A 25468-nucleotide genomic window follows, 5' to 3' on the forward strand; every position below is an offset into this window, starting at 1 on the left:
TTTTTGCTACTCATCTCAACAGGCTGTTCGAATGATGTGTGCTTGGGGGATGACTCTCTTCTTTAGCCCAGAAATAAAGAAAAGCATAGCTATGTTAGAACGCAGGAAAAAGAAGGTGATTGATCTACAAAGTCACAAAAACCTTGAAAAGGGAGCGTTAAAGTGGCATATTATCAATTTCCATCACCTTTGCCTATCAATTTGGGTCTGGACGAGCCGCCATTAATAGTGGCAAGCAAAAAAACTGGTTGTTACCATTGGAGGGAAGCTAATTCATGTATGAGGCAGGCATTGATTGGAAATAATGGCGGGAATATCATCTATTCTAATGAGCCAGGACAAGATCTCAGAAAATATAGAGACTGGGACTGAGTAAGGATGCTGTAGCATCTATTTTCCCAAGGTGGACATTCTCTCTGAGACCTATCAAGTCATCGATTTGTGATAGCAAACAAGGTGGCTGATTCTGAAGGTGAATCGGAGAAGGAGTGCTGATTTTGGGAAGGAAAGCATCGGGGAGGAGTCCCTCTTGTGGTTTGGACTCGCCTAAGGTCGCCTCTGATCTGCAGCAGCTTAGAGGAACAAACATTGAAGAGCACAAAAGGAACGTATAATAAGGAGTAATCGACATCTGCTGCGGATATTGAAGACATCAACCTATCGTAGGGAGGCCTACTGATGCTAATACCGATGAAAATAGCGATGGCTACAAAGAATTTTCCACGCTAATACCGACGATTGCAGAATACTTTTTCGACGCTGATACTGACGGTTGTAGAGAATAAAAATTTTTTGTGGCAGGGCAGCAGATACAGCCCTGCCATAGTTAGAACCACATAGGGCTAAGAGACAATTCCTGCTGTCAAAGAAATTAGACAATCGATCCCAAATAATTACAAGACTTTGCAAACAAGTACTTTCATGACATTAATTAACAGAAATGTGTACTACATTGATAAAGAAAATAACAGAACTTAAATTGAGAAGTGCTACTGCGACAAAGCAAATATGGAGTCATGCTACAATATAGAAGTCCGAATCATATATACTTTGCTATTACATATGGAAGTTAGAGGCCATAATGCCATACATAATACAAGATGGGGAGTAATCCTATGTAGCCTAATCTGCCCTCTACGACTCATTCACATCATAAAACTCCTCTCGCTGTAGTGGCATATCGAAGGGAGTCTGCAAAAGCAAATGCATATATAATTGTGACTACCAAATACAAACTGACATATGATGATAGATTTCTCAAATTAGAAATGATATTTATTACTACTTACCGGTCCTTCGCGAGCATAGAGCTTCTCGATCAGGGCACTCAAACCATGCTTCTCCCCGTATGTCACCTCCAGTGCAGTCGGGTCGTGATTCGTAAAAACTTGCTGTAGCACACAAACATTGAAAAACAACATACTTGATATTCATGTTCGAAATACATACATCAACATGGATGTCATTAAATTAGAGTACTCTACCCTATTAATACTTACAAAATTTGCACGAATGTTGTGTTGCCGCCGCTACCAAGGTGATGCACCGATCCTGCATCCAAGCGCGCCTTTGCTGCATCCTTTTGCTGCTTCCACTTGTCTGGAGTGGATGTCGCCTCATCCTCGAGATTACTCCAGTCCTCTGTATCGAGCCACTCCAGCTTCGATTTGCCGTGCTTGACTGCTTCGCGTTAATAAGCTTAGCTTAAGCTTAAAAAGCTTAAATCTTCCAATTCGTAAAAAAACGTGCATTACGCAAAAGTAGTAAATCTTATCTCATTTGGGTGAATGAACTGCAAGTTAAGGAAACTCATATGCACCCTAGGCATAAAGAATTTCTTGCACACTTTAAAGACTGTTTTGCCGAAGATCTACCACCTGGTTTATCTCCTTCACGTCCATAAGACCATAAAATAGATTTGATTCCTGGTACACAACCACCTTGTAAAGCACCATATACGCATAACCAGATAGAGAAAAAAGAAATTCTAAGTCAAGTTGAGAAGTTACTAAATAGAGGATTGATTAGACCTAGTAGTTCTCCATTTGATGCACCTGTTCTGTTAGTAAAGAAAAAGAATAATACCTATCGTATGTGCATTGACTATCGTGCTTTAAATAAGATTATTGTAAAGAATAGGTATCCAATTCCTAGAGTCGATGACCTTATGGATAAACTGCAAGGTTCTGCCATATTTAGTAAAATAGGCCTTAAATCTGGTTATCATTAGGTGAGACTAGATAAGTTTGACATATTCAAGACTGCATTTAGGACACAGTTTGGTCATTATGAATTTTTAGTGATGCCTTTCGGACTAACTAATGCACCTGCTACATTTAGTAGAATGATGAATCGTATATTTTTGAAATATCAGTATTGTGTTATTGTCTTCTTTGATGATATTTTGGTGTTTAGTCAAAATGAGAAAGAACATTATGAACATTTGTCATTGGTTTTCCAATTATTAAAAGATAATCAACTGTATGCAAATCCGGAAAAGAGTGAGTTCTTTAAAATAGAAATTAAATATTTAGGTAATATTGTATCATCTGATGGAATTAAGGCTGACCCTAAGAAAATAGATGCAATATTGAATTGGCCTATACCTAAAAATGTGCATGAGTTACGATCATTCCTAGGTCTTGCTAGTTTCTATAGGAAGTTTGTGCGTAATTTTTCATTACTTGCTTTGCCTTTGACCAAACTTTTGAAGAAAGATATTGTTTATCATTGGTCCGATAATCAACAGAAATCCTTTGACATATTGAAACGTGCATTAACCCATGCTCCTGTACTACAGTTGCCTGATTTTAATAGACCATTCTTTTTAGTAGTGACCGATGCTAGCACATCTGGAATAGGAGCCATACTTATGTAGGACAATCATCCCATAGCCTATTCTAGTTGTAAGCTGAAACCCTCTGAACTGAAATATTCCACATATGACAAAGAATTATTAGCTATGGTACAAGCCTTAAGACAGTGGAAACACTAGTTAATGGGCTCTGAATTTATGATTAAGACCGATCAACAAAGTATTAGACATTTACTCAGCCAACCTCAAATATCTGACCGACATATCAAATGGGCAGCCTTTATTCAGAGTTTTCATCCTATCATTCAATATCAACCCGGTAAAGAAAATGTAGTGGCTGATGCATTAAGTAGAAGACCTGCCATTCATAATATTTCTATTATATCATTTGATTATTTGACTCCTATGAAAGATACTTATCATCAGGACATTACTTTTCATGTTGATTGGAATAAATTAGCTCAAAATAACTTGATTCCTATTTATTCACTATCTTATAATGATGGATTCATGTTTTATGAAAAGAGATTATGTGTTACAGTTCAATTCAGATCTTTTGTTTTGAATGAGATTCATTGTCCTCCATATCAAGGTCATAGAGGTATTATATCTACTTTACGTACATTAACTGAAGATTTTTATTGACCGCATATGGACACTGATGTATCTAACTTTGTTTCTGAATGTTTGATTTGTCAAAGAGTTAAGAGACATCATGGTAAACAGTATGGATTACTTATGCCTTTGTCTATTCCATCAAGACCATGGGAACAAATTTCTATGGATTTTACTACTGGTTTACCTAATACTAAAGCTAACCATGATATGATTTGGATAGTAGTAGACAGGTTTAGTAAACAAGCATATTTCATTCCATGTAAGAAAACTTTAACAGCATCATAGGCAGCACAATTGTTTTTGAAAACTATTTTCACTAACCATGGATTACCAAAAGTTATTATTTCTTATCGTGATTCTAGATTTTGTAACAACTTTTGGATTACTTTGTTTGTTAACCTAGGCACAAATATCGATTTCTCATCTGCATTTCATCCTGAAACTAATGGACAAACAGAAGCTACTAATAGTACTATTCTAGATCTTTTACGTGCTTATACTATTTCTAAACCACAGACATGGGATACACATTTGCATTTATTACAGTTTGCATATAACAATACACCACACACATCTACAAAGAAAGCACCGTTTGAAGTGATTTCTGGTTATAGATTGTCTACACCTGTTGCATCTTTGTCAAATAGAATTCACAGTGCTGATGATATTGCTAGTATGCACAATACTATTTTTGATGAGGTTAAAGCCATGATTGTCAAAGCCCAGCAATCATATACCAAACAAGCCAATAAGAAAAGACAAGCAATGAATTTCAAAGTTGATGACTATGTTTGGTTGAGAATAGAAAAATGTAGATTACAAAGTGTAGATAGACACCTAGTTGTGAAATTAGCACCTAGATTCTATGGACAATTTAGGATCATTCATAAAATTAATGACAATGCATTCAAGTTAGAATTACCACCTCACTGGAAAATTCACAACACATTTCACATTAGTTTATTAAGACCCTTTAGAGGCCAATTACCTGTACACCCTGTTTATGAAAACCCACCTTTGTTAGAGGAAGAGATTGAAATACTTGAACCTGAAGCTATCATAGACACTGACTTTATGACCACTAGAACTGGTCGAAGATATTCTAGATATTTAGTCAAGTTTAAGAACCATCCTATAGAGGAAGCTCAATGGATGCACGCTAGAGACTTAAATGCTTTCCCCACTCTGTTAGCTCCACATTGAGATAATAGCAATTGAGATCAATTGCTATCCCACCCCGGGGGTATGATGCCAGGAGGCATATTTCACAGTAAAATTCTGTGCCAGGGTGGATTCCGTGAGGTTTTACGGTGGATTCCGTAAACTTTGATAACCGGGGCTCATACACAAAGTGGATTCTTTGTGCGAGAAGTTGATGGGGACGCCTATCCTTTTTAGGCGTTCATTAATTTAGTGTGTACATGGGTGATTTCATAGCGGGTGATTCCGCAAAATGCATATTAAATTAATAAACATTTATGAGTTTAGAGTGTGCACTCGTAATAAATTAAGGTTAGGATTGATTTCTAACTAGTTGATTTATTTATGTAGCTGAAGACTGCTAGGTATTCACTTTTGTCGATTTAATTGTATTGTTTTACTAACGATTGTGAATGCTTCAGTTGATGTATAGAGATAGCAGCAGTGGTGGAGAAAAGCATTGGAGGATAGCGAGTATTCGATTTATCATTTATATTTTGATGGGTGCATACCTTAGGCATGGCGCCTATATTTTGTCGCGCCTATTTATTGAGGCATTGGATATTTATTTATTATTTTGTATGCATATGGGCGCACGATTATGTTATTTGTACTTGGACATTGTATTGGGTATGCCAAACTCTTTGGGCACTACCCATTAGCTTTATTCCTATTTTGTGCTAAAGCAAACTCAAAAGCTAAAAGCTTGCTATTTTGTAATTTGGGCTATTTTTTGAGCTTGAAGATGATTAATACATAAAATACATGCTTTATGGAGCGCTCACACAAGGCATGGGGGGAGATTTCACCCAATTGGTCTCTTCTTCATGTCGTGCATGCTTTTTACCTTGAGTTTTGTGCAAACTGTAGAGTTCTTTTGTTCTTGGGGACCTTCCGGCATTCACTACGTGAGCGTACAGCATCCGATCTACGCATCACTGTCCATGCACACAATGCAAATTGGCCATTCGTCGGAAACATCATTTGTCCATAGAGCATGTGCAACGGTATGGAGAGTTTCGAGTTGAGATAATCGACCAAGCAGTCTTGAATTATGAGATTGTGGTAAGTTCTCTCTCATTACTATATGATATGTAATTGATTTAAGTATAACAATTTGGGGTTATCTTAGAAGTTAGCTCCTTAATGTCCTTTATTGGGTCAGGGCCATGTCGATACATTGCAGTTTTGCAAATCTCTTGTGTCCAGTAAGACGCGTTCGTCCGCACTCTATACAAATGCCGTCTGAGATAACTAACTGTCTCATAGAAGGTGATAACTCTCAACCCCCTTCTATGGGTGAGAATACTGGAGACATGGACGATCCTCATGCTTTTTTGGAGCCCGACTTAGAGGACATGATCGAATCATTGCTTCCGACGGACTCGGAATCCCAAGATCCTTTAATTGCGGAGGCTGCCATTCCATTGTATGATGGGGGTAGGGTATCCCGTTTGAAGACACTTCTTGCATTGTTGAGCATACAAACAAAGTATGGATGGAGCGATGCGAGTGTGACAGAGCTATTCAGGTATATTATGATGTGTATGATTCTTTATTGAAAGCCATTAAAATGTGCTATGTAGTACTCTAATAACGTGCTTCATTGCAATTTGTAGAACATTGAAATCTTACATTTTGCCTACCCAAAACACGATGTCTGAGTCTCGTGATGATGCAAGACAAGTGTTGTGAAAGCTAGGTATGGATTATAATTGCATTTATGCTTGCCCCAATGATTGCATTCTCTTCCGGGGAGAGTTTGAATTGTTGGCCACATGTCCCAAGTGCGGTGCGGACAGGTATCAAAATGACTTGCAAGGACAGACTATTCCGCAAAAGGTTTTGAGGCACTTGGTCGCTGATATCACGTGTTTGTCACATTTTTCGAACCAAGAGTTTTGCAAAGTTGACTACATGGCATGCGGAAAATTGATCCACTGATGATGTACAGTGTACACCAGCTGACTCAGAAGCATGACATCACATTGACGAGACTTTCCCTGACTTTGAAAAAGAGGCGAGGAATCTACGATTCGGTCTTGCCATGGATGGGGTAAATCCTTTTGGTTTACGTTCCACCTCCTATAGTATATGGCCTGTGGTCCTTGTTAACTACAATATATTGCCATGGCTTTCCACCAAGAAAGGACACCTTTTGCTCAGCTTGCTTGTGCCTGGATGATACAAAGTCAAGAATATGGATGTCTACCTCTCTCCACTGATTGATGAGCTAAAGGAGTTGTGGGAGGGAATTGTAGTGGAGGACATGAGCAAACATATTGGTAGGCGATCCACAACTATAAGGGTAATTCTTATGTGGACCGTGCATGACTTTCCAGGTTATGGAGAATCCTCTCATAAAGCGTGTTTTCTTATTTTGCTAGTTTTCTTTGAGTGATGTTGATGTTACGACATGCCTCATTGTACATGTGTGTTCTGCAGGGCTAGTCACGTCAGGTTACCATGCATGTCCTCTGTGTGGACCAAGGTTGGATTCTCGTATGTCAAAATCTATGAAGAAGATGGTATTTGAGGGACATCGGGCTTTTTTGCCAAAGGATTTCTTGGTCGCCCTTCTACGAGAAGGAACGCACTGAGCTAGTTTGATCGCAGATGGCGGAACAAGACTCGCTTCCAAGTGGAATGCGATGCTTCTCAATTTTCTATGAGTTGACTTATTGGAAAAAACTGAAAATTAACCACCTTTTAGATCCCATGCACAGTTTTAAGAATGTGGGTAGCTTGCTATGGGACCACCTCACTGGGCAGTGAGACACACTAGCAGCGAGGATGGATTTGAAAGCAGTGGAAAAGATGGAACCATACTGGCCTGTAAGTGGCGTTGATGGTCGAGTGCAATTGCCACGCACTCCTTGGGTTTTGTCTGGCAATGAAGTGTGATGAGTAAAGGAAAACATCAAGTCCTTTCACACACTGACTGGCCTAATGCGTTCTCTCAAGACAGCATTCACAAAGGATGACCAACTGACAGGACTCAAATCCCATGATTGGCATAAGATGTGTCAGGTATGTATGGTATGAGGCTGTGTATGGCATGATTCTGCATATTAGATTTCAGAATCTCCGTTTGTTTATACACAATATTAATTACATGGCTTTCACAGTTCATATTGCCGATCACAATCGCGGGGTCTCTGACATCGAAGGTACGGATAGCCATTTACAAATTGTCAGTATTTGTTCAATTTGTCTCCCAAAAAGAGATTCACACATCATCGATTGAATCCGCGAAATACATGGTAGTAGAGACTGCTTGTCTTTTGGAGAAGTATCTTTCCACTAGCATGCTTATGATATAAACCCATCTTCTAGTGCATATTGTAGATGAATTGCAGGTTGCAGGTCCAGTCCATAGTCGATGGATGTTTTTCCTTGAACAGTTCATGAAGAGCTTAAAGGGATTTGTGCGACAACAGGCTCATCCTGAGGGTAGCATGCTGAAGGTTGGTGAGTGTCGAAGGCCCTGGTATACATTTCTAAGTGGTTGTCCACTGTGGACTGGGATAAAGGCTTGATATGGTCACTTAAGGAGGATGATCGTCTGAATGGAGATGTCCTAGTGGGAAACCGAATAGAGAAGAAGATGGACGCATCCATGGAGTCCAAGGTGAACCGATTTTGTATGCTGCATACCGCTACGATGGAGAAGTGGCTACAATAGTATAAGGATGCTTGAGCTGAGCGAGAGTCTGCAAGATCTGACTTTCCATGAAGTACGCGGCAATGGCACATTCAATATCCAAAGGGCTTAGAGGAGATGCCTCTACTCATGTCCACTAGATGGCTACATGAGGCCCTAACCAAAGCATCTCAAGATGGAGAAAGAGTTACTGAAGAAGAGTGGGACTTCTCATGTGGATGCAATCCCAAGGTATGGATGCAATCCCAAGAAATTACAATCTATATTGCAAATCACAACTAATATACTTGTTCTTCTTCCAGTATAAGGTCCATAGTGCAGCATGGTCACATGGACGACATTTCAGAGTAGAGTACATCAACAAGTTATGCTCGACAATGGACAGTGGAGTGATGGCAATGTTTGAGTAGGAAAGCCGACGACGTGCCACAGATCCAAACCGTGTAGTTGCAGAGATGGAGTATTTCGGATGTTTACAGAGCATCCTTGCAGTGGACTATCGAAGTTTCTCCGTGACCATATTTGATGTGCAATGGTTCAAGGTTACTCTCGAAGGAGGAGGTGCAACTGTTCGGCGAGGACCAAGTGGCTTTGCTGAGATTGACTCAACAAAGAAGTGGACCGATTTGAGTGATACATTTGTTTTGCCAAATCACTGTGAGTAGGTAACAGTCCCTAATACTTGACGTGCTTTAGCAATCTCAAAGTGGACTTTTATACTAATCATAATATGGATGAGGTTGTCTTTTTCCCTAATCCGCAACAACCTCAATGGTGGTATGTCATTCCCATGACATCTAGGAGTATCCGCAACACCCACAACCGATCATAGAAGAGACACCTTTAATAGCGGCAATGAAAAAAGGCATACAAGAAACTAGGATGAACTGCCTGGAGGACCAAGACATCTCACCTATGGAGAAAGAGGATGGGTTTTTTGAAAATGAAGCAGAGTCCTCATTTTGTGGAGAATTTTATATAGATCTCCCGGTGTATATTGAGCTATGTCAAGATGAGATTGTGGAACCCTAAACAAAAGTGATTCGATCAAAACGTTCCTCCCACTACAGCAATGCCACTTTTTGCAAATTGGTTAGGACAATTTGTATGTTTTTGGAGTATGTTGTTTTGTATTATCTAATTTTTTAAATTATTTTAAAATGAAGTCTTGCAAAATAAGTCTTAGTTTTATTATGTCTTGCAATTCATTGTCTAATATTATTATTTTTCCTTGTATGTGCAGGTTTAGGATTTGGGCACGGACGGCAAGATGAGTCGCGATTTTACAGATGACGACATTGACGCGACGCTAGCGCGTTTCTCACCGGAGCAGCTAGCACGTGTCAGAGATAGAGTCGATGCACAGCTTTCCCATTCCACCTCAGCACGATCGACAAACTCTAGACGGTCCGATGCTTCGGTCTCCAGTAGACGTAGTCGCAGGTCTCGCTTTGCTTTAGAGTCACGTAGTCGAGGAGGAGGCAGCTCCTGTTGTGGGGATACAAATGCAGTCTCTCCCACTCGCATTGCCACCAGGGTGTCGACACCGTCTTTCACTAGTGGTGGCGAGCAGACATCTACTGCTCCCACTCCTTCACGCACCCCACCGATCACTTCTAGGGCCAACAAGAAGTACACAAAACCCACTCCTCCAGGTATGTGATTTCGCATCCTTTTTCGCAGTAGCACTTATCAATTCAAGTTGTGTTTGACACATTTATATTAATGTCATGAAAGTATCCATTTGCAAAATCTTGCAGGTTACTCATATCTCATAGATAAGGCCACTGGCCATTTATACATGAATGATGAGGGAAAAGCTGTCATCTCTAGGATGCATGAGTTATGCCAACAAGTATTTAAGCACAACATTACAGACAAGTGGAAGCAGATCCCAGATGCTAGCAAGGAGTACATAATCAATACATTGTATCGAGAGTTTCCTCTGTCCTCTAGCAATGATACATTTTTGACAGAGTGGATGACTGCGTATGCGTGACTATCAGTCGCATAGGCGGTCTGATGCACGTGAAGCAGTCAAGCAGGGCAAATCGAAGCCAGAGTGGCTGGATACAGAGGACTGGAGTAATCTCTAGGATGAGGTGACATCCACTCCAGACAAGTGGAAGCAGCAGAAGGATGCAGCAAAGGCGCGCTTGGACGCAGAATCGATGCATCACCTCGGTAGCAGCGGCTACGCAACATTCCTAGCAGATTTCGTAAGCATTAATAGGATAGAGTGCTCTAATTTAATGACATCCATATTGATGTATGTATTTTGAACATGAATCTCAAGTACGTTGTTTTTCAATGTTTGTGTGCCACAGCAAGGTTTTATGAATCGCGACCCCACTGCACTAGAGGTGACATACAGGGAGAAGCATGGCTTGAGTGCCCTGATCGAGAAGCTCTATGCTCGCAGAGGACTGGTAAGTAGTAATAAATATCATTCCTAATTTGAGAAATCTGTCATTATATGTCAGTTTGTATTTGATACTCACAATTATATATGTATTTGCTGTTGCAGGCTCCCTTCGATATGCCACTACAGCGAGAGGATTTTGTCTGATGTGGATGAGTCGTAGAGAGCAGATTAGGCTACATAGGATTACTCCCCATCTTGTATTATGTAAGGCCTTATGGCCTCTATCCTCCATATGTAATAGTTAAGTGTATATGATTCGAACTTCTTTGTTGTAGCATGACTCCATATACACATCTCCATGTTATTCACCACATATTGATGTACAGGTGTATACATATTTGCTTTGTCGCAATAGCACTTCTCAATTTAAGTTATGTTATTTTCTTTATCAATGCAGTGCACATTTGTGTTAATTAATGTCATGAAAGTACTTGTTTGCAAAGTCTTGTTATTATTTGGGATCGATTGTCTAACTTCTTTAACAGCAGGAATTGTCTCTTAGCCCTGTGTGGCTCTAACTATAGCAGGGCTGCATCTGCAGCGCTGCCACAATTTTTTTTTTCTGCAACCGTCAGTATTAGCGTCGCAAAACAATTCTGTAATCATCGATATTGGCGTCAAAATTTCTCTGTAACCGTCGTTATTTTCGTCTCTAATTTTGTCGGTATTAGCGTCAAAATTAGCGACGAAAATAGTGAGGCAAATAGTGACAGTTTTGTAGTGATGCTAATAGCGACGACGGGGATATTTTTCATATATAAAGAAAACCTCGTTATAGCATGTATATGTTGTAGTGAGAGCTCTATGTTGCATGTCCTAATGAAAAAGTGATGATTGGTGATGTACAGGAAGAGAAACACTTCTTTGTGCAAGATAATTTCTCATATGCAGTGATTTTGGGATAGCCCTATACTACAAGTGTGCGTGTGGAAACAAAGGTGCTTGATGATGGTTCTGCTTATGCAAGAGTCAGAAGTAAGGATGGGAGAAAAGCAGTCCAATTTCTTACTCTTTGTATTAATCATCCTAGAAATTGGGATACGCTTCAAGAGTCTCCTTTGGTTCCAAATGCAAGGGAATTCAAAGACCTGGATTTTCATTAAGCATTGCTATAATGTAGGGCTACAGTAGTGATGTTCGGTGGGTGTACTCGCCTCTTGATGAAATGAAGCATGTATTTACTATTGGTAATTCTCAGTTTATAGCAAACATTTCATGCTGTTTTAAGCCTATGGAAGCTATGTGTAGGGCTGAATGCATATCTATGAAATGGGCTACTAAGAAACTGAGAGCATTGGGGTTGTTAGCTAAAAATGATGGCATTTCAAGCATCTTTTATGGGCTGAATATTACTGACACTATGGCTGAACTTTCAGCAACTATACATGTAGAAAATGAGGATGAAAACATAGTGTTGTTAGTATGTTCTTTGGATATGTATAATATTATAGCATTGTTTGCTCAACATGAAGGATTACAATGGGCTAAAGCATTTGTGGAGACAGAATATAAGACAATTGACAAAAATGTGAAACCAATTGCTTTGCCACTTCCACCAGAGAGTAAGGGTATGTATGAAAAAGTATAAAGGCAGCCAAGCTTACGGGATCCTAAAGATATAGGTCATCAATTTACATTTGAAACATTACAGGAATTCAAAGTTGGTGTAGAAGGGTTTATTTTGCCTACTGAGAGAGACTGTTTTATGTGGATGTTGGCTAGATATGGGAAGGCATTTGCATTTTAGCCAAGTGAAATAGGTTGTGTGGATCCAAATGTTGTCTCTCCTATGGTCATATTTACTGTGCCACATGTACCATGGAACTTGATGCCTATTCCAATGCCTAAAGCTTACTTGCCAAAGCTGATGGATTTGCTAAATGAAAAGATTCACATGAAGATCTTGGAGCCTTCTTTATCCCCGTACTCAAATCGTTGGTTTACTCTGCCCAAAAAGAATGGGGCTTTGAGATTTATTCAAGACATGCAACCAGTCAATAAAGTGACCATAAGAAATGTGGGTGCAGGTCTTGTGGTTGATGAATTTGCAGAGGATTTTGCAGGTAGAGCGATCTATTCTTTGGGTGATCTTTACTCATGTTATGATCAATTTCAACTTGCAATTAAAAGCAAGGATATCACAACCATGAAGGCTCCTTTGGGATTAGTACAGATGTGTACTCTCCCACAGGGTGCAACAAACTCAGTGACACACATGACAAATGCTATGAATAGGATACTCATGGATTTTATACCACAATTGACTATGCCCTTCTTGGATGATGTTCCAATCCAAGGGTGTGTAGTGGATGAAAAGAATGAAGAGATGGATGCTTATGGATGTAGACAGTTTGTTGCAGACCATATTTTGGATTGTGAGAGGATTTTAACACGTCTAGAAGAGGTGCATTTAACTCTTTTTGGACAAATGTCTATCTTTGGAGTTGAAGAGGTTTTGATTGTTGGGCATATGTGTGGGCCTTATGGGTAAAGGCCATCACCGGAAAAAATAGATGGGATTGATAGAATGCGAGATGTATGCACAAATGTATCAGAGGTGCGTAGATTCTTGGGTGCATATGTGTTCTATTTGATATGGATTCCTAACTTTGCACATGTAACCGATACTCTTTATTAGCTTCTAAAAGGAAAGGTCAGAAATTTCATTGGGAAAGGAAGTGTCAGAAAGTAACGATGAAATTGAAGCAACTCTTAAAATCTGCTCCTACATTGAGAAAGGCTGACTATTCACATGGAAAGCCTGTCATTATTACTGTTGATACAATCCCAATTGGAATTGGATGGGCAATTGGGCAAGATGATGAGGAAGGACAAAGATATGCAATTCTCTTTGGTACTAAAGTATTGACTGAACCATAGAGAAGATATCCACAGGTTAGAAGAGAATTATGCAGAATTGTGACATCCCTTGAATGTGATAAGGAGTATTTTATGGGTGCTCATGTAGTCATTGAGACCGATTGTTTACCAGTATTGGGTATGATTATTAGTTGTGCTACTCTGGACATTAGTATGCTTCAGTGGATTGCATACATCAAATCTTTGAACCCTAAATTTCAGCATATTATAGGAAGAGATAACCTAGTGGTAGACATGTTATCTCAAGCGTGTTATGAGAATGAAGATGGGATGATGAAGAGAAGACACTTTAGATGTATTTTATCTTGTGTAGAAGTGTTTTTGAAAGACAAATTTATAGGAGAGTGGCTGAGAATTGGTCAATACCTCGGTAGATTAACAAAGAGAGATGAATGGTCATATGAGGAGTTTAAGAAAATCAAGAGGAAAGCATATGAGTTTTTTTAAAAAGATGGATACTTATGGAAACATGCTAAAAAGAAACAGAGTATACCATTGCAAGTTTTGGGTGATAGAGCTTCACAAGTAAAAGTAATGCAAGAATTTCATGAAAGCTTGTGGGCTGGTCATAGAGGTATTTGGGGTACTTTTACAAAGATCAAAGAAAGATATTGGTGGCAGGGTATATATAAGGATGTTTCTCACTTTGTGGAAACATGTACGACATGTCAAATGTATTCATCTATGAGACATCGGCATGGATTGCAACCCACATATCCATTGTCTCTTCATTTTAAGTGGGTGGTAGATTTGGTAACAATGCCTATAGGTCTTTGGAAAATGAGGTATCTTATGCTTGCTTGTGAAGACTTAACTAATCAAGTGGAAGGGAAAGCTTTACTTACTAATACAACAAATGCTATGTATACTTTTCTCTTAGAAGAGATCTTTGGTCCGTATGGCTGTGTGGAAAAAATTATAGGAGATAGGGGTGAGTTGGATGAAGATGAAGCTCATGATTCTTTGCACGGTTGGGGATTAATCTTGCTTTAAATTCAGCCTATAGCCCTAAAGGAAATGGAAAAAGTGAAAGAAGTCACCCAGCTATTGTGAAGGCATTGGCAAAAGCATGTGGAAAGAAGGTAAAAGAGTGGCCACGATTGCTCCCTTTTTCTTTGTGGGTTGACAGAACAACTCATAGTGCTATTATAGGATATATGCATGCAGAATTGATCTATGGTCAAAAACTTATCATGTCGATAGAAGAGATGACAGTCACATGGAGTGTGTTACCTTGGGAGGAGGAGTTGAATCGAGAGGAGTTGATGGCCTTACATATTAGACAGTTGGAAAGAAAGTATGAAGGCATAGAGACAACAACTGCAAAGTTAAGGGCAGCAAGGATACAGAACAAGAAACGGTTTGACAAAATATATAGACTGAGACCAAGAACCTTAGAAGATGGGGATTGGGTATTGGTTTATGATAGCAGTTTAGATAACCGGCATAGTGCCATGCATAAAGTTTCCAAAAGATGGTTTTGACCCTATATGGTAAGACAGGTGTTTGATAATGGTACTTATGCATTAAATGAGCTGGATGGGACAGTCATCAAACTTCCGGTAGCAGGAAAAAAAATCAAATTATTCAAAAGGCAAGAATCTACTACCTATGAGTTGCCAAAATTGGAAGAAATTAGTGGTCTTGATACAGGGGCTAGCCAAGAAGATATGGAAGATGAAGAAGTAAAGGATATGATTACAGAGGATGAGGAGGACTCAGAATCCAGTGACAACTAGGATTTTGGCACATACCGGAGGATGTGTAGGTTCAGAGGGGGTGGATGTCGTGATGTTATGAGGGCATAGTGTGAAAAAGTAGGGAATGCATCATCATCCGACTTCTTTATTGATCTAGAGAGTCAATGTGATTTGAGCTATTAGTACTAGTGTGAGTTGTATGGATTATCCAACAATACTAGATTTTTGCATAATTTTAGCCTATTTTTGATATTATTTATTGTAAAAATCTGAAAAACTTAGAAAAAAGCTTCTTGATAAGTATAGCATGCAAAAAGCTAGTTGCTTTTTCAGCCAATTAGGGGATTTTCACAAAAGGGACAGATTTATGAAATTGCACACATCGTGATCATTGTAAACAAGCTGAAAACTGCAAATCAAACTGAAAGAAGAAGAAGGACCGATCTAGGAGATTTGTGACCAAGTTTCCTAGGATTTTACCCCCCTTTCAACGTCAATGGAGCCATCAGATTTGGGTTTCGAGTAGCAGAGAAGGAGCTGTAATTTTTATGCACATTTTGTTTTACGAAGAAGCTCCAGCAGATCTAATGCCTGGAGATTGCTTTTGAGTAGTGCAAAGATTCTAGGTTCTTTCAATACATATTGATTCAATTCATTGTGATTTGTCTTTGTAGTGTTTACCACTTGGGTATTCTCTATCTTTTCTTCCATCTCCTATATCTACTTCCTTGTACTTCTGATCCCCGGTGGATTCGACCTTTTGACAAAAACCCCTCCGACAACGTTAGGCTTGGCCCCCCATTAATTTCCCTCCTTAAGCTTAAAAATAAGGGAGGGGTAGGGTATAAGTGAGAGGGGGGGGGGGGGGAACACACATACAAATATGTATAGATAGAGAGTTGATTAATGGCATAACTCATAGTGCTTACATCCACAATAATGGTGACAAGGAAATTGAAAGATAACATGGATAGTTGCATATTTCTTGAATGTGCTTCTAGTAATATTCTGAAGAAAGTAAAGTCCATATTGAAGTAATATATGCATTCTACATTTAATCCCTAGTCTTGAGACAATCACTATTACTTCATATATATAATCAAGTATGTTAACTACCGATTGTCTGATGATTAGAAATTATATGTCTAATTATACATATTTAGGGATGAGATCTCTCCCCTTGAGTGTACCCATATATGAAGTATTCTGTTATATATACCTCTTGATGTTCTAACCTTAGCTCATTCACATACACATATTTATGTGCCCACATGTGCGTGCGCGCACGCGCACACACACACACACACACACACCTCTTCTAGAAAAGGAAACATTCTTAAAATAAGGACAACATTCTTTGGGTGGGACCACTAAATGACATGCAACACACTTATATTTTACACTAAGACTTTGAACAATAATCTTGACCACCATTCCTTGCAATATTCATTCTTTCGAATCCACTATATTGCATACCAGGGAAGAAGGAAGGGGCGAGGGGTGGAATGGATTAATGTAACGTTCTAAATTTTCTTCGCGTGAACTACCTCTTATAGGAAAGGGGATAATGATATAGCATTTTTGAAATTTCCTAAGGATAGTGCAAATTTTTGTTTTCTATCCCTCTCCCCAGCCGACTATCATGCTGGAGAGGGAAGGGAATAGAATGCATGGGAAAAGCTCCTCGGTGAAGCTCGCTGGTCACAATCTGCCATCGTGCAGACACGTAGGGGAGGAAGGAGTCCCTCCCCCTTACCTATATAAACTGGGGGGGGGATCACCGTGAAGGAGGAGAAAAAAAGGACAAGTGACGGCCTACTGCTAGTGTGAGAGGGGGGGGCAGAAATCGGAAAGAAGACAGAAAGGTTGCGCCTGCTGACACTATGAGGGGGAGAGGACGAGGCGTTGATGTAGGTCGAGGGCCTGGACGACGTCACCTCTACTGTCGGCCGCGCCCAACCGCCGTCAGAACACCACCTTCGGCGTTGGCTTTGATTCCCCCCTCCTGCCACGTAAGAAGCTATAGAAGCTTCTGAGGTGACGCTTCTAAGGGGGCTTTATAAGCCCCCTTCTCCCCCCCATAAGAACTAAGGCCTTAAAGGTCTTATTACCCTTACCCCCCATGTTTAATCCCTTAAACCCCTATCCCTTGGTTTTGGAATCATCCCTCCCCCCGGGCTCTAAAAATCTCTTATCCCCCTTCCCTTGGGCTCCCCTCCGTGTTTAAACCCTTGGCCCCCTTCCCTTGTGCCATTTTGGAAAACCCCCCCCAACCCCCCCCCCCCCCCTCCGCCTCCCTTGTCTTTAAAAAAACACCCTTAGGGCCCCTTCCTGTGGGATTGGAGATTTTGCCCCATAAAAGGGTTTTGGCCTTGAAGATCTTATCTCCCCAGTTTTTATTTCCTCCTTAGGGCCCTTGTTCATTATAACCTTCGGGACTACCCCCCCTTATATCTTCTTCTAAGGCCTCCTTAGGCCCCCTTTTCCAATAGCCTTTAAGGCTACTTTTTCCCCCCTTGGAGTTCCTCCCTTAGGATTCTATAAGGCCCTTTTTCCCCCAAGAGAATTTGTCCTTAGCCTTTCCTTGCCTTATGCAAAATACCCTTGGGGCTTTGTTTTTTTCCCCACTCGAAAAATGAAAGAGAGTGTTGGGGGCTTTTAACATCTCCCTTTCCCACTCAAAAACCCTCGTAAGGGATTCCACACCTTGTTATTTCCCATTCGTGCGAGTCCTTACAAAGGCCATTAAGCCTTCCCCATGGCTTAATGGGTCTTAGTCGTGAAAGATTCTGAAACACCCCTTTCGAATTCCCGACTCCAAGGAGGAAGCCTTCTAAAACTGTTTTCGACGGATGGTGCAAGTTATTGCAAAAGAGAGCCACGGTGGAATATCAAAAAGGAGTTGTAAAGCTGCTTCCACGAGGGAAATGCCTCCTAAGAAAGTCCAAAGTGCAGTTGCGGGAGGGTCGTCTCCCAGCATCCATGTGGACATCTCACCCCAAGCCCAGGTTTTGCTTCCTAATTTTTATTTGATATTATTGTAATTCAATCATGCAAGGCTAATTGTTAGAAGTAGGATATATTTTTGTCCTAGTTGTTCATGACGAAGGAACTTAGTCATTAATACTTTTAATGAAACATGCAAAATAAAGAAAGCATAAATGCATTTCTAGCAAATAGCTTTATGCATTGGAATGAATTATAAGCTAGATTATTATCCATTAAAATAGTATACTTTGGTTAAGCCTAGAAGTATAAACTGCATCTTGCACTATTAACCCATATCATCTTTGCAATGAATCATCATGGAAAGTGCAAAGCATGAAATGATTCTTACAATGCATAAACTCTATGAAATTATCCTTTGTCAACTGCATAAATTATCAAGTAAAAGGTTGCTTATTTAGCATAAATTTTATTCGCAAGTTATAGGAAGATTAGTTGAAATTAACCTAACCTATGCCTGACCTCAAATCGATAAGTTAGGGTTGAAAAATCAATTTACGCATAGACAACAAATCATGTGGAAGTAATCTCGAAATTATTTTCTAGAGTTAACCAAATTGGCATAAACCTAAAACACCTAAACCGCGCATTTATTTATTAAGGTGGATGTGGATGTGGATGTGGCCCCCTCATATCTCTATCTCTTTTTGGTGATTTTGTAACAATGTACTTGTTATCTTTTGTACAAAAGATGAAATTGTGATATATGCATGGACATTTTTGTGCCTTGTTTTTATGCTTCTTTTGGTGTCATCATATTCCTCCCATACTAAAATGTGAAGCGTCCTCGTGAACCTTGTCAAAGAAGAACCACTGTCTAACATAAACAACTTCCAAAATTGTTAGTAAAACAACTTCAATCATAAGGATGAGGCCTAGCCATGGTAGGGTATAGGACTCCAAATCCATGACCACCAGAGTAAGGGAACTCCTGCCTCAAATACTCCCACACTGAAAAACTTTACTAGTCTTCAAAGGATAGGGTTTTGTCGTTGACAAGGGATCACAAGCACAACTCCTCCATTCCAATAGAGGAAAGAAAGAAAACTCCATCATGTAGCCCCAAGGGAAATTCGTTAACACTTGACAAGGGGAAAGAGGAAAGCATGAAAACATGCTATTGTGAAAATGGATTTTTTTATAGTGAAGAAGATGGAGCATGATGGCTACAATAAAAGCGCTCTTTCTATACTCTCTTCCATATTGCTCCAAGGCTGTGCTCCACAAGGAGAGACCTAATCTTCTTTCTCTTAAATTTTGTATTGTCCTACTAAGTTCCAATATAGATGTGGAATCTTGACTACTCCATTATAATTCGTATGCTCTGCATCTCTTCATCATCTTCTTCTCCTTATTATGCTAGTAATTCTGAATTATAGGACAACTATGGAGAAGCAAGAAAGGAAGAGATTTTCAAAAGATACATGTGTCTATTTGTCCTTCTATACTTCTCCTTTACGTCCTCCTTCCTATTCTTCTTCTATTCATCTGTCTCTTTTTTTTTTTGCATCAAATTTCTTCAAACCTTCCCTGATACACACTTTTATCTCCTAAGATTTTCAAATTTGCATTCTACTTCTCTTCAAATACTATAGTGCCATCATTGCTCCACCATTAATGCAAGTTATTGCCCTGAGAAACTTTACTAATTGTAAATCTTCGTCCTTGAAATTCTCCACCAGCATTGAGATATTTCCCCGGCTGCGCACCAAAATGACAGCAACCGATTTGTTATCTTCATCATCTTCATCCATATCTTCAACCATTATACAAGAACAAAAGGGAAAAGAAGAATTTCTGCACAAAAGACAGAGGAGAGAGGAGAGAGAACAACTTTTTGCACCACCAAAAAGAGAATGTGCGATTGGACAAGAGAGGGAAGGGAGAGAGGCACATAACCATTCGTGCACTCCACCCCACCTCTTCCCCAAAAAGCACACCCCTTTGTATTTTTATTATTTCTTTGAAACTTTGATACATTTGATATTATAAGACCTTTGGCCTTTAATTTTGAGTATTCCTACCCTTCACCAATGCATGCACGTAACACTTTTGTGTATACCATTTATTTATTATGGTGGATGTGGATGTGGATGTGGCCCCCTCATATCTCTATCTCTTTTTGGTGATTTTGTAACAATGTACTTGTTATCTTTTTTACAAAAGATGAAATTGTGATATATGCATGGACATTTTTGTGCCTTGTTTTTATGCTTCTTTTGGTGTCATCAGTCGGTGAAAGAGTGCTCAAGGCTTCCTGGACCACCAAAGCCTTTGACTATATCCATCATAGGGAAAGAAAGATCAAGCCATAAACAATCATTGCATAGCTAAGAGGTAAGCATAATGCTCATAGCTTTAAAGTTTCATATCGATGTTTTATGGCCCTACACATTGAGGTCGATACAATATATCGATGATTATGTTTATGACTGTCTCATGAATCCATCTCCTTGTGTTGCAAACATGTCACATGTAGGTTTAGAAAAAGAACACAAATGAAAGAACGAGATATTTGTAGGACTAGGCTATAGAAATGTGAGATCATGCTAGAAAAAAGGACAAGTAATTAGAAAATCTATCATGATAGATGAGATTGTCAATTGTGTTCAATTTATGTAAAGACATAAAGACAAGTAGAGGCAAGGAAAAACTTTGTGAGAATAAAAAATATAAGTTAGCAAACATCTATTTCTTTTTATGGAAACTCTTGATTGACTTGAACTTTTTAGGAATTGTGTAGTTTTTGCCTATGAAGCTTGTTGTAGGTCCAAGGCTGGAATTCAACATTGATAGCATGTTTGCAGGATAGGTGAACTCTCTTGACCTTGAATTCTTTTGGCTAGGAAATTTAAATTTTTCTCTACTTATTGATTTTGAGGAAAATTTATTCTAGATTATCCTAAATAGTAGGAGGGTAATGCACTAGCATAGATGGACCTAGATCTTATGATAGTCTTTGTGGTCTACAAAGGCAAGCCATGGTATATTTAAATCTACTATTTGGTCCAAAGAACCTCCTTAGTGATTCTTGTTGACACATGATAATACTATAAATAGCTCTTCTGCTTCCTCATCCTTAAGCACCACAACTACCTCTTTGAAAGCAAGATACTAGATTACATGCACTTAGAGAGAATGAAATGTTTACCGAATCTTTTGCCTCCTACTATGACCACATAGGGTTCCTTTCTTTCCCTATTATTTTCCTATTGCAACTATACAAGAATAGGGATATGTATAACAACCACACCTCTTGCAATATTGCCGGAAATTGGGGAGGTCTTGAGGAAGATCAAAGCCAAACTAGAATCATCAAATTACTAAGGTGAGATAAATGCTAACTTAGAAGTATGATACTTTGTGTTTCCCATTACTTTTTGTATATTATTATTATGTTCTTTAAGAAAAACACAAATTGGTTGCTAGAGACCCCTCAGTATGGTAGAAAATTTGTTTATTTGGATAGCCTCTTGAAGTATATACCAAAGATTCATCCATTTCTCACTTCAAGCTATGAGAGAGGTTTGATGTTTGAACTATGCTTGCTATCTATGTTTCAACTTTGATAGACTTGGCACCATAAGTTATACCTAGACTTGATACAATCATATGTATTCTGCCAAGTTAGTTGTAATACCTTATAAGATTTAAAGTTTGTTGCAAATACCTAAAAGTAGCTTTCTTTAAGCTTGATTATCCATGTTCCAACTTTCCCTTGGAACAAAGAAATATAAAGCAGTACAAAATATGCTTGTATTGATGGCAATATGAATGTCCCAAGTCGTCTCAAATCTTACAAACTTAGTTCCAAGGGATATCAAGATTGATGTAATCATATGGAATACCAAGTTAGTTATAATTTCTAAAAAGATCTATTTTAAGTTGATCAATTTTGATCTTAGTATTTATGTTTCAAGTTTAACTTATAATAAGATAGGACTATGTTTTAATGCACATACCTAATGCTTGCACTAAGATTGGTATATGGATATCCTAAGTCCTATAAACTTGGTGCCAGGAGAATAAGAATCAATGCTAGATATTATAAGATTTATTGCAGATCATATTGTGTGTACTAACAACTAGAATATAATATATGATTTTGAGGAAAATGTGCATACATATACTAAGATTGATATCCATGTCCTAAGGTAAAGATTTTATTGTCATATGAGGGGAGAGTTGGTTTTGCAAAGAAGTTCAATTTCCTTTAAGAAACTAAACTTTAGTAAATATTTTACTTTAATCTATGTAAAGTTTCCATTATCTAGGGCTATATTTATATTAGTCATTTTAGAACTTTGTAGTTACTTTTGTGAGCCAAGTGTTTATGACTTCATGTGGCATATAAAAAATATAGGGCTTATTAGACTTGAAATGGAAAAATGGCAATGCTTTGTGAATAACTAAAAAGTGAAAAGGTTGAATCATCCTTTGCATAAGGAGAGATTCAAAAGATGCCATGAGATCATGAACTTTCAATCGAAACCTAGCAAGGGCTTTTTAAAGATAAACAGAAATGGTACAATATGCATCAAAGTACATTCAAGGTTGGTACATCTTTATGTCTCTAGGAAGTGAGTTCAAGGATGACTTGTTTTTAGAAGACAACCTGTAAAGATGAAAACTTTGTATAATGTAGTGGAGAGTGTTAAAATCACATTAGCACAAGTTACATGGTCTATGTCACAGGAAATAAGAGAACGGTTTCCAAAAGATGAACTATTGGAGGCAATGTCAATAGTATATCCACAATTTTGGAACTATCAGCAAGACATGCGTGCTCTTCAAGCAAATTTCAAGATAAGAGTTCATGTTCTTAAATATCACTTTGGGAAAATGTTACAATTGCAAGAGTCTGATGCAGTCTTCTCGGTAAGAGATGGAGATACACTTCTACAACAATCACAATGCTTTGGAGAGACCATGTGGCATCAATTTACAGAACTTGAAGCCTACAAAATCAGGTGCGATTACTCGATCATGGAACATGTTGAGCCAAGTTCTCCAAGATTGTATGCCTGAATATTTTCGACTTGTTGACTTGGCTCAAACAATAACTTTAGGATCCATGGAGGATGAAAGAATGTTTAGTGTTATGACCTTTTTTTAAAACAGATTGAGCATGAGTCAAGTTCTCCAAGATCGTATGCCTAAATATTTTGAACTTGTTGGCTTGGCTTAAACAATTAATGACTTTAGGATCCATGGAGGATGAAAGATTGTTTAGTGTTATGGCGTTTTTTAAAAATAGATTGAGCATGAGTCAAGTTCTCCAAGATCGTATAACTTGGCTCAAGCAATGACTTTAGGATCCGTGGAGGATAAAAGAATGCTTAGTGTTATGGTGTTTTTAGAAAACAAGGTGCACAACAACTTAATTACAAACTTGGATACTTGCATGAGATTGTATGTTTCCCATCAGTACTCAGTAGAGAACTTTCCCTATGAGTAAGCTTTGGCATATTGGATATCAATTATTACTCGACGAAATCAATTGAACATCAACAAAGGGTCGACATCAGTACCATTATCATCATTAACAAAACTACATAAAAATGATGAAGTTCTTAGTACTGATGGATGGCAAACCTAAGATAATCAAGTTGCTCTTTGTGTAATCAATCTAAATGATGAAGCTTTTCTATAGAAAATCCAAGTGAATGTTGCATTCTGGCTCATCAATACATTTATTATACGTATTTGCTCATAGAAAAGTTGAGCTTTAATCAATGTGTATTGACTTGATTTACCTTGTTTTAATTGTACTATTTTCTTTGCAATAACACAGTCATTGGTTGAATTATCTTTCATTCAATGTTTTTTCAACGTTATTATGAAGAAAACTTTACCATCTTGAGTTCAAAAATAACACTTTAAACCATTTATTACTTTATTATTCTCATTAAAAATATTTGCCAACCAATTATAGGATATCTTTGGTTTAGAAAATAAATCGTCATACTTTCGAAAGTCTAAAATACAAGTTTCGTCACATATTCTATAACATGAAAGTATACATTGGCTCTTAAAGTCATCTATGACCTCTTCCTAATATTTTATTTTAGCATCACCAATTTAAAAGGGCATCCACTTCTAATGGCCCATTAAGATGAAGACTAAGAACATTTAACCTTTCCTTATAATCGGTCATCATGTTTTTTCAACATGGAAACTACTATTGTCATGTTGGCTAGTTTGTGCATGTTCTACTTGATGACTAGCAAAAATTGCACAAACTTAAGAAGAAAAGATGCACACACACACATATCTCAAAAATATATATTCTTAGTAATAGAAATCCACCTGATTTGCTCACAAGGGGATTCCTTGCTAACAAACATGAGTACATAACATAACCTATGTACTCATGTTGCTAGATTAAAAGACCCAACACAATACTAATTCCATTTCATCACCCTTTGCTATTCAAAGTTTCTAGTACTATCATTTTACTCTTCACATATTTGGGGGGAGAAGCACTACTAGAAATGCTCTAATCTAGTTTGAAGGGAAGTGTGAAAAGTCGAACTAGATTCTCTCTAAGAATCTATTAGTAATTGCTAGCCACACCATTTGAAGCCAAAAGGCTCACCAACCACAGATTTTACCTATTCTATTGAAAACCAATGGCTGTCTTTGAATTATACCCTCATATAAATAAATGCATTGTAATGAGTCCCACATCAGTTTTTGAATTCAATTTCAAGAAATTTACGAGAGAGAAAGAGAGAGAGAGAGACATGTGCAGGAATGGTGATTCAATAACTGAGGCCTCGTTTACGCTGATTACAACCCAGGCATATACTTCATCCATCTTAGTATTTATTCAGCCTCGATGGATGCCGAGCACTCATACATATACTAACGCTCGCGCTGCTGCTGATCATCAATGATCACAAACAGCAGTCCCTCATGCCCGCTCCGTCTAGCGCTCGTAGAAGGTGACGTGCTTGCCGTTGCGCGAGAAGTTGCCGCCAAAGCACCAGTGCTCGTAGCCGCCGTCGCCGAGGAGCGTGAAACTGCCGGACTTGAAGATGTAGACGTCGTAGTGACGGCTGAGAACGTAGTCGTAGGGCACGTTGATGTCCTGGTGGACGCTCTGCTCAAAGCTGGCGATGTGGGGGGAATTCACCACTATGACGTTCCACTTGGGG

The 25468-nt window shown here is 38.7% G+C and overlaps 1 pseudogene; it reads left to right on the plus strand.

Annotated features, from left to right (window-relative positions):
- The first annotated feature begins 304 nt into the window (after window positions 1–304).
- Window positions 305–23496, plus strand: LOC148026600 (uncharacterized; annotated as a pseudogene).
- Window positions 23497–25468: the final 1972 nt, after the last annotated feature.

This window comes from Lygodium microphyllum, chromosome 13, assembly GCF_053477565.2.
Source record: "Lygodium microphyllum isolate KBCC chromosome 13, Lygodium_microphyllum_v1.1.10, whole genome shotgun sequence".
Taxonomy (NCBI): domain Eukaryota; kingdom Viridiplantae; phylum Streptophyta; class Polypodiopsida; order Schizaeales; family Lygodiaceae; genus Lygodium; species Lygodium microphyllum.